Raw genomic sequence first — 5,752 nt, forward strand, 5'->3', positions numbered from 1 at the left:
AGTTTTTAGTTGAGATTAGCCTGGAAATTTTAAGGCACTCATGAATAATTTATAAACCAGTCTTCCCACGGATGAGCAGCAGGACGAGAGCGTGGCTACGTTTGTCACTGTGTTGAGATGTTTCCTGGCAATGGTGGAATTTTTATGGTGTTCTTTCTCATAATGGAGTTGTTGCTTAGCTTTTAATGTCCCAAATGTAAACAGATCTGAGGAAGCAGATCGTTAAAAACGTTTAGAAAGGGCGAATGAAAAAGTGAAGTACTTGCATGCTGCGTTCCAAGCAAAGCCTATAAATCACCGCCGTCGGAATTCTCTGACAAGGAGCAAATGGTTTTATGGACTCACAGAAATGGCATTGGGAGGAATAGTGAAAAGATTAATATTTTAAAATCATGGCAGAAGAGTAGAGGGAATAACCTGAGAGGTTTGAGAAGCTGTCCTGTGCACTGTTTTAAATTTTAACACTTTGGTTTAACAAATTCAAAATGTGATCAAAATCTGCTTTGTCATCTTCAGCTCCACAGTCTCCGAAGCCATGGGACCAGCTGACTTCACTGCCTGGTGCTCCTGCATTGGCCAGGCTGGGAATGCTTAAATCCACGCAGAGGTTTTATGTGTAGGAGCAGCTCAGAAAAAAAGGGTTAAAAAAAAAAGGCAGTTTTCATTTGGTTTTCAACCCTCAAAGCTGCTTTCTAGACTCAAATCTGGGCTTGCGGCTTTCAAGCCTTCAAGAGTCACTTCAGTGACCCATCGCCATGTCCTGGTGGGAAGCTGGAGATCCTGTGGGATGCAGGGGTGGAGATGCCAACCCTTGAATGGTTGCAGGGGGATAGGTGAGTGCTCCTTGGCTCCCCTGGCCCTGGCCGAGCCAGCCCAGCAGATGTGAGATGCTGCCTTGGCACGGGCAGGGCTCGTCGGGAGAGGCCGTGGGTGGAGAGGAGCTGGCAGGGATCCCGGGAGCCGCTGGGAAGAGGCTGCGCGGGGGAGAGCGAGCTCACCACCCACCTCGGATGAAATCATGGAACGGGCAAGTGTGAGGAAGGGCTGGTGAGGAGAAGGAGACCTAAAAAAAAAAGGGGGGGACGGGAGAGGAAGGATGCTGGACCAGCGAGGAGGGTAGTTCCTGTGCTGGTGGGTTTGGTTCTCACAGGAGTCACTTGTAACAGATACAGAGCCGGAATAAGGGCAGGAATTTGTCACAGGAAGGTTTGCTCCAGCAGCATAGAAAAGAACTTTGATACCTGACTCCTTTGGTGGAAATTCATTTACATGTGTGTGAATGGAGGAGAGATTGTTCCCAGGCAGGCTGCTGCTTCCCCAGTCTAACCCCTAACTGAGCTTGGAACAAGGAAGATGGATTCCTGGAGTGAGGAGAAGGAGGAGATCTCCTCTGGAGCTGGCTGGTTTATGAGTGTTTTTAAGGGCTGCTGAGAAAGGGACTTTACAGTGCCACTTTCCTTAAGCAAGAAGTGGGTTGCCTTGGTGTTCCCAGTTGGGTGGGCACATTGTCTCATCCTTACTGTGCAGACCAACAAGGAAAAAGTCCAGTGTGGCTTCGTGTTGCACTTTGAGACTGAACATTGCCCAGTGTGATCTCCTTGGATTTTTTCCCCCCCAATATTTATCTGATTTATGATAAATTACACCACTCATGAGAGTAACTGTTTCAGTCCAGTGAGAAGACCTTCAGTGTCTGTGGTTTCCACATGGATTTGTGTCCAAGCTGCCTCCTCACAGCTCATCCCACATCATTTCTGGAGTGCTCAGCACGAGGTTTTGCCCAGTGCACCTACTGAATACAGCCTGGATCTTCTGCTGGCTTTGCTGGATCCTTTTTATTCCTTGGAAACACAGTTCAGGACAGAACTGTCACGGTCTGACTTTGAGGAATGGGATTCTCAGCACTTCTGTCTCTGCGAAAACTGATGCGAAAACTGATGCGTAAGACTCCTTCTCCCCCCGTAACTCCAGTGGGTGCAAAGTTGTAACTGTTTCAGGAAAGATACAGCCAGAAAGAAAAAAAAACACCAAAAAGCATTTCCCTAGCTCATTTTCTTTTCCCAGAAAACCAGATGGATGAATCATTACAACAGCAGTTGTGACAAGGGACCAGACAACAGACTGAGCCCAAAGCCCAGCCCAGTCGAGGCAAGATGAAAAACTGTCCAAGGATTTACCAAACCTCCCTCCCACATCTGCTTAAAGGAGCAGGACTCCAGAATTAGGGCATGTGGATTTTATCCTTCCTCTTGCATCCTCCATAGCACCAAGAGCAGCCATTGCAGAGACCAGGGTGTAATAAATCCAACGGGATCTAGCAGTGAGGCCCAGTGAAGTAACATGATGTTGTGGTCAGTGATGATCACCAAAACAGAATCACAGAATGGTTTGGATTGGAAGGGACCTTGAAAATCCCTTAGTTTCAACTTCCCAACAACTTCCACTAGACCAGGCTGGTCCAAGCCCTGTCCAGCCTGGCCTTGGACACTTCCAGGGATCCAGGGGCAGCCACAGCTTCTTTGGGCAGCCTATGCCAGGGTCTCACCAGCCTCACAGGGAAGAATTTCTTCCCAATATCCCACCTAATCCAGTCCTCTGGCAGTGGGAAACCATTTTCACTTGTCTTGTCACTCCATGCTGTTGTCCCAAGTCTCTCTCCAGCTTTCTTGGAGCACCTTTAGGTGCTGGAAGGGGCTCTCAGATTTTCCTGGAGCCTTTTTCTTCCCCCAGCTGTCCCAGCCTGGCTCCAGAGCAGAGGGCCTGCATCCCTACAAGCATCTTAGTGGCCTCCTCCTGATTCACTCCAACACATCCCTATTTTTTCCTGTGTTGTAAGCCCCAGGGCTGGAGGCAGCTCTGCAGGTGAGATCTCACCTGAAAGGAGCAGAGGAGCAGAATCCCCTCCTTTACCTGCTGCCCACACTTGTGAAGCAGCCCAGGACTGGGGGTGTGTCTGGGCTGCCATCAGCCATTGCTGGGTCACCTTGAGCTTCTCATCCACCAACACCCCCAAATCCTCCTCCCCAGGGCTGCTCCCCATCCATTCTCTGTACCTGTTCTTGGAATTGCCCAAGCACAATATCCAGCTCCTTAGACCAGAGGGAGCAGCCTGGAGACTCTTTCTTTGTGCCAGACTTTCCTTTGCAGAGTTATTTGTGAGATACATAGACATGCTGTTAATATAGCAGAGTCCTATGCATAAAATGCATCAAAATAACCCCAGAAGTGACAAGGTTGAGACAGCATTTAAAAGTTAAGAGATGCCTGCCTTCAGGCTGCCCAGAGAACCCCTGTGGGCGTGTGTGGTTCATCCTAAATTACACTTTTGGGAGGTATTTTTTATTCCAGAGGACACTGCCCCGCTCCCTGCACGCGATGCTGGTACTCACTTGCTGAGAAGCCATTCAGGGTTAGAGTGGGTTTTTTTTTCCTTCTTCATCTTCATCTCTGCAGCATCCGAGTGCTTTGGCTGGAGCAGTTGCTCTGATGACATCTTCTTTCTTTTTTTTTTTTTCCCTTGGTGAGGCTCTATTGTGGTTTCTGCTTTACAAACAAAGAACCAGAGCACAGAGAAACGAAGGTCAAAGAATCTATTAATTTCAGGTGCCCATTTTGAAGTAGCCAGTGCAAGATATTCAGGACTCTGTGTTCAAAGCGCAGATTCCTCTCATGCCTTTCTTTGTTTTCTTCCAACCCCCTGCTTTGTTCGTTGTCCTCTTCCAACTTCTGCCTCTTGGGCGCTGTAATTACAATTTTTAAATTCAAATGCTGCTCTTAGCTTTCGAGTGTTTTCATCACTGACTGAAAAGCTGTAGCTGAGCTCCTCTAGGCAGCAAATGTTCCCTTTCTCTCAAGGTAAACAACGAGTCAGGGGAGGTCACTGCAGGTAAAAAGCCACAGGTCTGGAAGAAGAGAGCAGGACATAATTCAAGCCAAAGTACTCATGAGCAATGCGGAGATCTCTTCACCTCTCCTACCCTCTGCGGCTCCTGTGAACCCTGTGACAGAGCAAGGGCAGCACAAAAAAGCTGGATCTGGGATAAAAAAACCTGGGGGTTACCTCAGGTGCTCAGGGCTTGGGTCCATTGCTGCTTTAGCAGAGGCAGCTATGGAGGAATTGTGTTTGGGGAAGCAGAGCAGACCATGGCAGGAGTGGGAGGGCAGAGGGAAGCCAGCGGTACCCAGCGTGTGCTTCTTGTGTTGGGAATAGCTTGTACTTGTGGGACTTGGTCAAACGCCAGGAAAACCCTGAGGGTGAGGCTGCAGTGCTCCTCTTGAGATGTTCCAGCCCCTGGAGCCCTTGGGAACAGCAATGCTGAACGCCGTGTGCTCTCAGGGCCCCAGGCACAGCCGGATCCCTCCGCACAAGGACACGTGTCCTGGGCTCCCTCCAAGCTGGAGCCTCAGCACATCCACCTTTCATTGCTGCTGCAGAGTCCTCTGGCCAGGCAGGTTTTCACTGACCGTGTCCCGTGTCTGGAAACACTCTCCAGCCTCAGCACCTCGCACTTGGCTTTGGCAGAGGGAAGAAATGGGGCAGTGAGGGGAGGATTTGTGAGGCTGCGTTAGTGCCTTTAGTGCATTGGTGCTGGTGAGCCTGCAAAGGATCTGTCCCAATTGCAGGACAGGAGCTGGGGAGACAAGCACAGCACCGGTGAGCTGAAACCTCAGAAGGCCCCTGGAGTGTGGGTTTGAGTAGGAGAGAGCTGAGAAGGACTTGGGAGCAGGAGGAATGGTAATTCACCATGGAACAATGCCTGGATGGCTCCGAAGGGGACCTGGCACCCATCTGTCCAGGCATTTCCTGCTGCTGCAGGGGATTCCTGTGCTCCTCCTTGCTGCTTCCTCCACCTCTGGATCTCTGCATCACTGTTGCTGTTGGAAACACCAGCATTTCATAAGCTGGAGAGCTCAGGGCTACAGAGACAGCACAAAAGCAGCTTGAGGACACACAGAAGCAGGAAAACCAATTTTTTTTAAAATCAAACTTGCATAGAAATGCTGGGTCCAAGTAACATCTGAAGTCCAGCCACCCACTCTGAGCAGGTCTGTAGCCAGGGTAACAGCCACTTTCTGGGCCTAAATCACCTAAGTATTGGAGGGTACAGTTTAGGTGGTCTGTGTCCCAGGGCAGCAGTGTCTCCCAGCAAGAGCTGGATGTGTCTCCCACATCCAGCCTGAGCCCCCTGTGTCCCACTTTGCCACTGGTGCCTTTTGTCACAGTCCAGCATGATGGGGAGGAGTCTGGCTGTGTCTCTACACCCACCTTTCATGTGTTTGTAGCCGGTTCTTAGCTCACCATCACCTCCTCAGGGCTGTGCAGGGTGTTCTCCCCACCGTCAGCCCCATTTGCTCATAGTGAAAGCACAGAAAGCCTGCTTCAAACCCTGCTGTGCTCCCCCCAACCCAGGGCAGCAGCCAGAGCATCTGTGGGCACACCTGTGGGGATGAGTCACCAGCAGCAGCATCTCCCATGGGACCAGCCCTGTCTGCCACGCTGGGGCCTTTCTGTCCATGTGGAGCGGTCCAGAGAGCAGCTTACAACTCCCCCCAAAGCAGGCACCTCCAGAGTGCTGGACTGGGGAGATGTGAAGCCCTGGAGGGGGCATCTGGTCCAGATTTCCTGCTAGACCCAGCCCCATCCAGGAGACAACATCCAGAGCATCCTATCCTGCCCTTGGAGGGGTGGAAGCAGGGTTGGGCCAGGGGAAGGAGTTGGACACACCACTCGTGTTTTCCATGCTAGAAACCT

The sequence above is a fragment of the Geospiza fortis genome, unplaced genomic scaffold (genome assembly GCF_000277835.1).
Source record: "Geospiza fortis unplaced genomic scaffold, GeoFor_1.0 scaffold129, whole genome shotgun sequence".
Lineage (NCBI taxonomy): Eukaryota > Metazoa > Chordata > Aves > Passeriformes > Thraupidae > Geospiza > Geospiza fortis.